This window comes from Pieris rapae, chromosome 17 (assembly GCF_905147795.1).
Source record: "Pieris rapae chromosome 17, ilPieRapa1.1, whole genome shotgun sequence".
In the NCBI taxonomy this organism is placed as follows: domain Eukaryota; kingdom Metazoa; phylum Arthropoda; class Insecta; order Lepidoptera; family Pieridae; genus Pieris; species Pieris rapae.
The window spans coordinates 9223568-9237226 of record NC_059525.1 but is presented as its reverse complement, the minus strand read 5'-3'; positions in this window follow the sequence as shown (position 1 = coordinate 9237226).

Sequence of the window (13659 nt, the reverse complement as noted above, 5' to 3'; positions counted from 1 at the left end):
AAGTTTGATCTAGAACATTCATGTTTTTCCCATGGTCAATTATACGTGGCATGTTCACGGGTCGGAAGACCATCAGCGTTGTTTGTTTTTGCGCCTGATAATAAAACAAAAAATGAAAAAATGTGTATCACAAGGTACTTAAGGGAAGAGCAACCTATGTACTAAAATACAGAAATAATAATGAATGATTAATGTAGGTATTTAATTTTTTTGTATTTTTTCCAATAAAAAAACCCAAACTGCTTATTTATTGCCATTAAGGCGGAACAAAGTTCGCCAGGTCAGCTAGTTAATTATAAATGCGAACAGTTCTCTTTATTAATGAGAGTCAATCAACGCATAACTAGGAAAATTATTTACTTATTTGTATCAGTGGAAAGGATATAAATACCGATGGATTAGTTTCCCAAATTCCAGCTCAAATGTCTCATTGATTACGGTGTATTTAAATTTCGTAGTTTGTAACATTTTCAAATTTAACGATTTAACCATAGTGTACCATGTTTTTTTATCGATTATCTTCGTTTATAGTCGTGTATTTTCGTTTATCTTCGTTTATTTTCGTTTACCTTCGTTTATTTTCGTTTATCTTCGTTTATTTTCGTTACTTTTCGTGCATTTTCGTGTATTTTCGTTTACCTTCGTTTATTTTCGTTTATCTTCGTTTATTTTCGTGTATTTTCGTTTATTTTCGAGTATCTTCGTTTATTTTCGTTATCTTTATTTTCGACTATTTACGCATGAAGGTCTTTAGTCAAAATTCGCTGCGTAGTAACTCGTGAAATTTGATGTTCTTAAGAACTATGTCTAATTGTGTATAATTTTATTCGCCTAAAACCGACACTCTCGCTAGAGTGTAAGCGTACAGCAGCAATTTTTTCAAGAGACCTATCGGTACGTTGTCGCAAAGGATTCTTATTATTCACAGTTGATCCAGTTTCTTCAAAGTGACAAAAGTTTGTGAGCGGTTTCATGTAACATTCCCCATTGTTGTAATGAGTTTTCACAATTATAACGCGTTGTTCTTTCGAAAAGCGCTCCATTTTTAATAATCGAAATAAACAGAGGTGACAGCTGTCAAACTTCACAGGTGCCACTTGCATGAATAAAAAAAATATTCTAATTTTAAAAAGTGCACTCTCACTGAGAACCCCTATATGATATTGATCCGTTGAAGCAGGAAAAAAATCTATTGGTATATTTAGAGAAAACAGTTTTTTAACGGATTGAAGCCATGTATTATTATAAACTTATCATCTGTATTTCTTACATGTGTAAATGTTTTTAAAAGACAATACTATTGGTACATACAATAGAATAGTACGACTTTGTATTGACGTGTACTCTAAAGTGCTAAATTTTATTTTATTTTAATATTAAGTGCAATAAAGCCTTATTATATTTCTATATATAGGCTTATTATAATTCTATATTTAAATTTTGAAAATTTGCATCGATTTAGTAAAGTAATCTTATGTATATACTGATAGCGCCAACTGTCGGAGACCATGTCGTAATATTGATTTTCAGTAATGAACATTCAGCTCATTGTACAGGCTATACTAATAATGGTGGCTGTTACAGTTACAATCTTAGGTGTGAGGTACACTACAATACTTATTTTTACAACAAAGGATAAAAGATATTTATATAATTAATTCTCAATTGTTTATCTGTTACCAATGCATTACTTAACAACGGCTACTTAAATTACATTGCAACTTGGTTTAACTTGTATTAAAGTTTTGGTGTATCTTTATGTAATAGGAGATAATCAGACATCAGGCTCACCGAATGTTCAGTGATATAATGGTAGAAGACTCGCAAGTGCGTTGCTGGCCTTTTAACAGTCAGTACGCTCTTTTCTTGAGGACCCTAAGTCAAAATACTTCCGTGGGCAGCTGGTTGGTTCCACATAGTGGTGGTGCGCGGCAAGAACTGCTTTAAGAACGCTCAGTTGTGGACCGTACGTCGAACGTCGGAATAGTATTCTATATTCTACCTTGACGTCTGATGATGAAACTCAGCATCAGATATTAGTTATGGGCTGAACAACTCCTCAGAATACTCTTCATGGTAAATTCGGTAGGAGATAGGAGACCCCACATCTCTAGGCAACGCCGAGGGATCAAGCCGCGCGGAAAATGACTGGTCGTTGACGATTGGAATCGCTATGGTATTTTCTGTGATGTATGGCACTTTCTTATGGGTTACTTAAAAAATCCTGTATCAATTCAACTGGATCTAAAAGGCTTTTACAATGTGAAACTTCCAAAAAAATATTTCCACAAACGAACATAATCTTGATTAAGAAAAATAAAGTTTTTGCATGAGGTAGTTTATAAGCGAAATAAGCTTCGAATTGTACTATTATTAAACAAATAACTACTTCCTAATGTACCCAGATCTTAACTTTAACTGTTGAACAATAGCCTTGTTCATTGCACCTACAGCTGAGTTGGCCCATGTTATGTCACCACATTATCATAATCATATCTTCATATCGCAGCCCATAAAGTGTATACTTGCAAGTGTTCGTTAAGATTTCATAGAACAATAGATTTTGCGTTTACTTTTGTTCACGATGTCAAAAAGTGCGTTAATGCGTGTGTGTGCATTTTGGGTTTATATGTGTGAGTGACGAACGAAGTCATTCGCAAAATATTTTTATTGGTGCTGGAATGACAAAATATTTGGAGTACAGACACAACGTTTAATATTTATTAGAAATGATTATCAAATATACTGTATTCGTTGAGCGAATAAGTATCGAAATATAGGATATCTCGAAATATCGAAAGCACCATATCTGGGGATACCGGTACTATCTACCAGACGCCAACTTAAATATTAAAATAACACAACAACATAACATGACCACTTAAACACCATGGCCCAAGTCTCTACTATAAGGGAACAAAATCAAAGTTGGAAGGAAACTGATATATCTCAGCCCTTTATTATTTTCCGCTTGCTCTGCGACCGTACCAGCATTTGTGCTAGTCTGAGGTAGTTAAAACGAGGCAAATGCGTTAACACAAGTAAAATATTCACTTACGTTTTTTATAAAACTACAATATCCTCACACTAAGCCGACGCGTTTTAACAGTTAAATTAGTTAAAAGTGAAAATATCGTAATATGTAGCCGCTCGCAGCGTCGATTTGATGTGTTTTGGTTAGATTAGTGTCTCTCAACATGGAGCCTACACCCCACATGGGGCCAATTTGCTTGTTAAGAGGGGCTTTTTGAAAATTTCTTGAAACTTTTTGGAATTTAATTTTTAGTTTTTCAATATATGTTTTGATTGAAATTACACACTGAATGATAATTAATTAAAACATATCATTAAAAAAGAGACTGAGTAAGAGTTTCTTTAGAGTATTTTTTTAAAATTAAAAATGTTGTATGTTACATAGGGGGAACAAGAATTTGAGTAAGGTACCAAAGGATACGTAAAGTATAAGTGATGGCACAAACAAGGTGGGTAAGAATATTGGTTTTTCCCTAATTTCATTTATATAATACCCTATTTTTTATTTTAATCATTCTCAGAAATCACGCTATCTATTCGTGAAATCCGTTTGATAGTTTTTGAGATTATTGCGTCTTTCGAATGTTTGATATAAAACACCTAAAAAGCGTTATTACATACTCTATTGGCATGTTCTTTCAAGTAAAAGGGTCAGATAGCAAATACAGACTGCTTTATCCCTTATTCGGACCGAATACGTGTAAAATACGAAGAGATATTTTATTACTATTTAAGCATTATGTGATAGGAATCCAAGGTGATCTGGCGATGTTCCAAGTTTCTTGTAGCTGTTACTGAATCCTAAAAACGTGTGAACTTATTTTCAGCGGGTTTATATGATAGAATATTGAGGATAGAAAATATTTGTAAATCGCATTTTTTTTAAACACAATGTCTAAATGTGTGTGTCAATATCATTTACTATTTTTACAAATAGGTCAAAGCAAATTTGAATTTAAAGTTTGACATAATCAACAATCACTTAACTGTTCCTCGAACGGTGAAGGAAAACATCGTGAGGCAACCGACAAATTGTCTTTGACCCAAAAAGTCGACGACGTGTGTCAGGCACTGGAGACTGATCACCTACTTGCCTATTAGATTTAAAAAATGATCATGAAACACATTCAGAAATCTGAGGCCAAGACCTAAAGAGGTTGTAGTGCCGCTGCTTTATTTTATTATTTATACTTGACAATCAAGTCACCACCTATGGACAATGGTTTGGTCTGCTTAAATTGTTCAAAGAAGGTAAATATCGTGAAGAAATCGGCATGCCTAAAAACCCAAAAAGTCGACATGTGTCAGACACAGAGCTGTTCTTCTTCTTTATTTTATAATCTAGACGCATTTAGGCTTGTGGTGGTATTATTAAAAATCCAATCTGAAAAAGTTTTACCACTGATAAATGAATTGTGATATTTCAGAACACTTAGATACTTGTAGTACATGTAGATTTTATTGCCAGTTCCTCTCTTCCGTTCTACGCCCATGATTTGAGAACTGGTAAATGTAATATTTGAAGAATTTAATATATATATATATCTTTTGTGTCGTTCGTGAGTGAAAATTATGATATAAATGACTTTGATTTTGATTTCTACAAGAAAGATTTCTTGTCTTTTTCTTCTTAAGCCGAATTATCCCACCAAATTAAGAATATATTTTCTATGCCTCGTCATGAGATAATCGCGTTCACTAGCACCATATTGCACGTACCCAACAGACAATTTTAAAAGTACCACAGAGTAGCTAACTCTTGACAGAGCGAGCGACTAGAGTGGATTTCTTGCAATAAATCTTGCTTTACATGAGCTGTGGTGCTTTTAAAGTTACATATGAGGTCCCAACGGCGAAAGCTTTAGTTTGACCGACTTTTAAAATGATAATTCTAACTTCTTTAAAAATTCTTAAAGTTTTGAAAATTATTGTTCTTGAAAACTTTCAAATGTCAAATTCAGTTTAAATGATATTCTATTTTATTATTATCTTAATTCCTAAGGGAATGAATTACAAAAAATACAATAAAAATACTTAATTATTTTTAAGCAAAAATAATTTTTTGCTTAAAAAATTACCGGCAAAACAGTGAATCTGGTATGGCTTAACAATGCATTTTTTTAAATTGTTCATCCCACTACCGAATATATCCAGCTCCACATAAGTACTGTTTAATCCGTTATAATCGGAAATAATTCGTATGAGAGGTGAATCCATTCATGGCATTAATTATTGAGATCAGGCACTGCCGAGGTTCAAACGAATGGACCTGGATTGACTGCTCATCTAGCAACAAGACTTAACTTTTTCGCGGACTTTTTTTTTATAGTAAGGAATCATTTAAAGCATTATACGCTATCGTAATGTAATTTGTGTATAATTTAATATGTAAAGTGTTAAAATCTTACACAAGCTTCATCAACATTAGATCATTATACTTCGTATCAAAGGGTCAAGAGTGACCCGGTAAAAATCCCTTTTATTACACCCGGGTACATTAGACGGGTCAAAAACCCTTAAAATTCCGCGTTTAATGCGGAAATTTGCGGAACATTTTTGTCCTCCCAAATTCACACGACGTTATATTTTTAAAACGTATTTTGCGTTAGTTGGTATCACTTGCAAGGCTTTATAAAAATTATTTTACATCTATCTGGACTTATGAAATAAATGCTATTTATTTAGTAGATGAGTGATAGTGACTGTGATGCCTCTTGCCTAGGGGTAGTGAATTCGATTTTCGGTCATCGCAGCCAATTAACACCCATTTTAGTGGATGCGAGATATACCGATACCCCTAAGATCAGACCGTAAACCTTCGTTCAGACATGGCGGGAACCGCGCGATTTCAAAATCGCATAGAAATCGCGCGGGTCTTTTTTGTATGAGTTATTAGATAGTTAACAGTCGATCGACCTCCAATCTGCATCCCAATAACCAAACCCTACGAAGGCAATCCATTTTTGACAATGGATATAATGCAATTTCTTCGCTCTTTAAACTCATATTTGATCATTAATATAAACCAAATAAAGTAAATAAAACCGTACAAATAATATTAAAATATACATGTGTATGTTTAAAACATATCAAATAGCTTTGTAATTATTTTAAAAACTGGTGTAAGTTAAAATCTTAAGATTAAGATATTGGCACACTTGAACTGTCATTTTCATAAAAAGGTCCATCCACATACTAAATAGTTTGTATCGACAAATGGCTTACAATCCGTCGATTGGTTATTGGCACACTTTTATCAAATATGGATTAAGATAAATGGATTGAGATTGGTTATTGGGTTTGGGCGGCGCGTTTCTATGATAAGATGTACTTCCTAATCAGAAGTATTTCAGTTGCCACATTCATATAACATACTAACCTTTAAGAATTTTGTAGGCAGTAAATCGTATTTTCTTCCAGCGGGGTGACAGTGGGCAATTATCTTTGCTGGGGGCGGAATAGCTGAGTAAATTTACACTGGACCGTAATTAATGAGGTGAGAACGGGTACCCCGGGATTATAAGCTGCACTTCAAGTCATAAGATTCAACGTTATTACAATTAAGATGATGTCTTGGTGTTGCGATATTTAGAAATATATGTCTAAGCTAAAATGTTTAATTCAGGTAGCTAACCTTGGGTGGCACCCGGTGCGGAAGTTGGTGGTGTCACCCCATCGAAATTAAAAGCAGTAAATTTTATACGACAAAGGACATGGATTAAAGATCGCGAGTATGGGAGGAGGAATCCCCAACCATTGCGTTGGGTTCTTTTGCGGAAATCCCCGAATTCTACATGCTAGTGCAGGAATCCCTGAAAAAGATTTTTTATGCTAGTGATTTTTTTGTTTATACATTGTTCTTAAAGTTGAGAGAACGGGAGGGTGTCGCCCCAGAAAATGCTTTGAAATAGAAATCTAGAATTTCTATTTCATTTACTATATTTTACTTTATAAGAAAAATCAAGGGTCAGGTAGTTACTGGCCATAGAGTAAGAACTAAGTCAAATTAAGGTAAGTTTTAAACAACTATACCATAGATCCAATGTAAGAAAGATTTCTTGCCACTTTAATCAGTAGTTCTACCGTTATATTGATAAAATATTATGACTAAATTTTATTTATGAAGAATATGATGGACAATTAAGAGTAGGTATTGATCTGAGAACCGCTAAGTTTTTTAACTTAAGCCAAAAGAGCCTACTCAAGAACGAATTACGCATTCAATTTGAAACTAAAGCCGTAATAAAGTTCGTTTTATAATATATATAAATCGAGTTTTATTATTACATAATTAAAATTTTATAATATAATAATTAACAATTTCTTGTACTCAATAGTACAAGAAATTGTTGGGGTCTATACCCCATAGCTGCTGCTTTGGGGAAGGATGGGACGTGCTTTCGTATGGGATGCTCCTTGTGTGGCCTCGGACAAGAATTAAAAACTGGTACGGCTTCAGAGCGGGGAGAAAAAATTAAACAACTGAAATCTCTGTTCTTTAACTTTGAATTTGTTATCTATGGAGTAGAGACTCTAAATTAAAGATTTAAGTTGGATCCTAGTATCGCTGATCTAAAGCTGTCTTTTCTCTGTGAACAAATAAGTATCGTAATACGAAGAAATGCTCCCAGCGGTAACGGTACACTGCCACAGGGACTAAACCTTTTATATTTGTTTTATTTTTATATTTATTTTGGTTAAGAGTATTGTATGATCTATGTGGAATTGAATAAATTATGTAGGATTATTTATTAAATAATAATAACCAATTTATTATTAAAGTAAAACTATTTTTTATTAATAGTTTTTATATAATTGAAATATGGAATGTGAGACGAGACTAACTTTATTACGCTTGTAACAAATTTCACGTATTTGACATTGTAAACCTTAGCAACTTAAAAATGTATTCAAACACCTCAGAGAACCTACTGATCTACAGTCAATGAAGATAAAACGAATACAATTTCCATATATGGAGTAGTTTATGAACTTTATTTAATAGCAATATGCAGATTTTTTTTGAAACAAACACCGATCACATCATACCCAACATATTATAAACATTTACCGCTTCCTTCAAAACATTTTTTTAGTAACCACTCGAAACTTTATACATTCACTAACAATCCTAAACAATATCTTCTCAACCTGTCCTATAATAATCCTGAAATAGAAAATAGTCATATTGTGCAACAATAGCTTATTTACAAAATGTGTTATGTTATGTTATGAAACCTAGCGTGGGGGCTAATGCACTTTCTAAAGTTTTATTTTTTCTTCCTTCTAACTAATCTGCTTATCACATTACATAACCTCAAACAAACCAAAAACTTTTAATATCTCTTGAGAACGGTAAATTGTTCGGTTATACTGTACTTGATAGAAGTTCTGTTTGTAACACAAGGGATTTATACGTCCTTCTAATAAAATCTGATCATCGGCCAATGAAAACTTGACAGGTCTACGATATAAGTCGTTCGGATTGGCCCACTACATTACACTACGCGAGATGCGAGTAGCCTAAATAATATTTTTTTCCAATTATTATTAATTAGGCTACTAGCATCTCACTTCCCAGGCTATAACAGTTATCATACAGAAATATTACGAATAATAATTATAAAAAATATTTAAATTGAATTATATAAATTTGATTAGATTTATGATTATAACAACATTAAGATTTCGGAACCACTTTGACGCAATAAATGTAAGTGCCATCAAAAATATAATTTGTAAAGAGTATTTTCATGCAATGCCAAGTCAGACACTCAGACGTTTTGTCTTAAATTATTGTGTAAATTGCTAATTGAATTTTAGAAATACTTAGGGCATGGCCACGGCTTTGATCTAAAAAAAGTGATACAAGAAATTCTAAAATTGTCATCGTACATTCTAGAATATCTATTTTACGTTTCTATGAACGTTCCTGTCAAAGAGATTGTCACGTCATTCTTCGAATATGGGTTACAATGTCGTGTTGACTTTTGAATAGTGAAATGTGTATGTCATGGATAAACTCGGTAATATGCTCATGTGTACACAGACAATTTATCTTACCATCGATCTATCTATGACTTTTCGAGCATGTAAGTTTATGTGCAAACCTCTACGATGGTCATGGGTTCTTATCCCAGGTAAAGAAGAAGTTAATCCAAGAAAAATACCAACTAAACAAAAATTTTATATAAAATACTAAAGATTTATTAGGATTATGAAAAAAAGATAACAACTGGGCTGTCATATCTTAATATAAATATTACATGCGTAATTGTGATATCATTGATTGCCTATCTGTATGTGACTTATAAGTTTTCAGGAAATATCACTTATCTACTTGATTTTGGTACTTACTTTCTAGAAAGAAAGCTAAAACTTTCTAATAACAGAGCAGCCAGCTTATTTTTGACATATTAACGGTACATGATGAAATGTCTACATAACACATTCATTCATTTTATAATTTACTATAATATTTGCCGTGTCATCATAGTACAGGTCTATTTACTTGGTGATTATAAAGAGGTACATGAATGAATATAGTATATTGTAGGTAGGAATCTGAAGAATTATTCAACCGTTTTGCAGACTTGTGCACTGGTACTCTATGATTACTCTGCATTATTTACACTGCCAAAGTTACTATGTAATGTACTCTGATTTCTATTTAATGGTCATATTTCTAATAGATAAGTAGGTGATCCTTCTGCGCCTAACTCACGCCGTCGTTTGGCTTAAACGCATACATCGTATTCTTTGGCGTACGAGCGAATGTTAAATGTTGGTGCACAGTCGGGGTTCAAACCTACGACCTCAGGGATGACGTATGCTGGAGCCACTCCACTGTTTCTATATTTGTGTCAATCACAAACAGTTGTGTAGAATTTTTACATGTGGCTATTATATCCTACCGCGTCTCACTTATTACGCGCACTTATCACGCGTCGCCTTACCTGGTCCACCACACACCACAATAAACATCTAAAGTTTGTCAACGGGACATGGAACATACCGAGGCGTAACAGATGGAGGTTCACAAAAATCAGGAAAGTTATAAAAGTGAAATGTATTTGAGGTCGGAAAAAGAAAACTTGATGAAAGAGCCGTCAAATAAAGAGATGGGAAGATAATCTGCCGGAAAGATGGAAAAGATCAGCTGGTGAAAGAGATGAGTGGAAACAACACAGAGAGGTCTATGCTGGAACCTGATCTGCTGGCTGCTATTAACTAGTATTCTTTAATATAAATATTTATTGTAATTGGTTAGCGAATGAAGGCTTTTATTTCAAAAAAAATATATACATTTCACCAAACCACTAAGCCATAGAGATATTAATTTGATTAGGAGATATCATGTCACAATACATGATAATCTTCTTATCTACTCTAATATTGTGAATAGGAAAGATTTGATTCAATGTTTTTTTTTGCATTCTCCAAAAACTTTTATCCGATTTGAAATATTCTTTCACCTTTAAAATCTTACATTACACTTCATAGGATTAACAACATTTTCAGTTCGGGATCTGTATTAGAACTAACTCAAAATAGATCGTACATATTTTCCATTTCCAGCAAAATAATGTTGTAAATGTATTCAGTCCGTGATACCTACATACATACATTATTGGTTCGACACAACAAGCACATTTTGTTTGGCATTGGAAAGTTTTTAGTACAATCACAGACATGCGCACTCTATCATGTTAACTATCCGACCAATCGCTAGCAAACTAATGTCTATCATTTTACATTCTTATTTACTAACAACTTCTTACCATCACCCAGGCAGATGCTTGCCTAAGCCAGGGGCGAGTGAGTTGTGCGCCACTAACACGACCTTCAGAAATGAGGTGTGCGACTAGAATTAACGTATTTCTAAATCCTTTTTTATGTAATAGGAGGAAACCGGGCGGGCGGCTCACCTGATGTTAAGTGAAACCGCCACTCACATTGCCAGAAGTCTCGTAGATGCGTTGCCGGCCTTTTAAGAATTGGTACGCTCTTTTCTTGGTCCCTAAGTCGAATTGGTACTGAAATACTTCAATGAGCTGGTTTCGACGAGCAGATTTCATTTTAATTTAATAAAAAAAAATAGACGATCAAGATAAACGAAGTTTCTATATTAGATTAAGAAAATAAGGGTTATTATGTAGAAACGGGTAAATTCAATAAATAACGCTTCGTTCGGTTTAATTACTTTATGATTTATTAGGCGTCATAATTCATGTTTCAAAGAAACAATTGAATTAAAATCCTTTGCTTCTAGGTCTAGATTGTATCAGATATTTCATTATATTCATTTGTAATTATTACATATTGTTACTAATTTTCTATTAATTATGTTAAATTATTACTACGGAGCTTAAGAATATTGTAAATACTGTATAATTGTGTGATGGAAATAACTTTCGATTAATTTGTATTCAAGACATTAATATATTTATTGGAAAGGCGTCTAGACAGCATCAGGCACCGTCAGAAGGCCTCGCAAAGTATCGTAATTAACTGTAAAAAGGGTGACTGCATTAACACTATGAGCTTAAGAAACTGGTTACTTAGACTGCCAAAGGACCTCATATTATCAGGGTTTTTTTTATTATTAGCCATAAATATACCGTTAATTAATCTATGGAAGTAAAGGTTACTTCAGCTGTATCCAGTTCAGAAATAATAGCAGGTAATTAAAATTTACCTGGTTTTACTCAGTCGTATATAACGCCTACTATGGTGAGCATTCGATTAAAAGCAATAAATTTTTGATTCGTTGGTCAAACCGAACACAGTCCCTGTTAAACAAATGTCTTTAAGTTTTGCCGAGTTTACAATTCAGTGTATTGTTTGGTATTCATGCGTTCTGTGTATTCAGAGACCAATCTTCGCTGATAGTACAGAGCCACATTCCTAACCACTAATAATAATATTTTCTTCAATATCCAATGGACCAAGCAAAAGCCATTAGTTGTAGAACCTTGGAGGAAATCTTTTCCAGCGGAGTTGATTTTTAATAAGGAAAAGTAGTATTTAAATAATTGTTTTGAACAAAAGAATACTGTTAAACTGTTTAATTGGATTATTTCAATTTCGTTAGTTTAAAAAGTTTAGCGGTAGCGCGCAACGCTTTGTTTTAAAACAAAAGGTAATACAACTAATCCTCGAAGGCTTTACAGGCATTGTTCAGTGTTTCCTTTCACTGTATTTGGTACCTCACAGGCGGACTATACAAAATGCCTTCGAATCTTTTGTTCTAAATCGTATAGCATAACAAAACGTGTATTTAAATTTGCATAAGATCTAATTTTAATTCGTCCACTTGAAATCGCTGACGATCCAGGTTTGATTTTTTAATTTGTTTGTTTGTTTGTTACGACCCGCGATTAAGTATTATTACAATTGCGGGTAGTCAAGTAGTAGTAAATCTTTTTAAAAAGCTCGTAAGAAAGTTAAAAAAAAAATAAGTTGCCCTCTTTCTAAAGATTAATTTCATTTAAAATAGCTTTAACAATACTTTGTACTAATCGATTTAATCAATGTATGTGAAATGATTATGTAAGATCCCAATTTCCCCAATTAAAACAAAACAAAAACAATATTATTATTATATATTAAAAAAAACAATATAAAATAATAATAATATTATGTTTTTGTTTTTTTTTTATTTTTTTATTTCTTAGACTTAAGGTTATCCTAACGCTAAGAAATTTCTTTTGAAAAATTACAAAATTTGTCTCTTCATATAATTAGTATATTAAGGATTACGTAATACTAATATATTTTGTAATGGTAGCTATCCTAGCTAAATTATTAAGGATAAAGTACGCAGTTTATCAAAACACTCGACAGATATCGTGATTTATAATCCTTAAGATATGAGAGCGACTGTTAGTTACACAGCTAAGTGCTAATGTTATATGCTTACAATATTCTCCTTAGAAACAGAACCTTCATTCTTACTTATATAAAACTCTCTTTAAAACAATAGCTGAAAAAATCGTGCTCTTGGTGTTAGATTTGTATCTGATTTGATTGTTGTGATTTTTTTTTCTAATAGTATTTCGACACATAGTGTAAACAAATAAATAATTTTAAATACAATTTTCAGTTACGGTATGGAGTTTGGCGATTTTATTTATTTATTCACAAATTTTTATAGATTATTCTTACTTACCAATGATGATGTCGCAAAAAGACAATATATCCAGTCCAGTCAAATTACGTCAAAATCCAGCTGTCACTGAATTAACTTGTTCAAAACACAATTAAAAACAACTTTCCCATCGTTACAACCCATGGAAAAAAATATTTTAAACATGGGTTTAAGGCGATAAAGATGGGTTTATAGCGATTTTCTTCAAAACCGCAAGTTTTGTCGTAAAATTTTCTCAGACAAAAATTGTAGTTCATATTGATCAGATACCTATTCCAACTCGCACATAAGTAATAAAAATATAAAATGAGCAAATCCAACGTCGCAACTCCGCGTATGTATTTTATAATGCTATTATTAGCTATGCATTTCAACTCAATCTTTGGAAGACAATACATAAATCAGCTAGCAAAATGTAAATGGAAAATTTGGCTTCAGTATGAATTGTTCTTAGGTGCGAGTTATAATCGACAGTA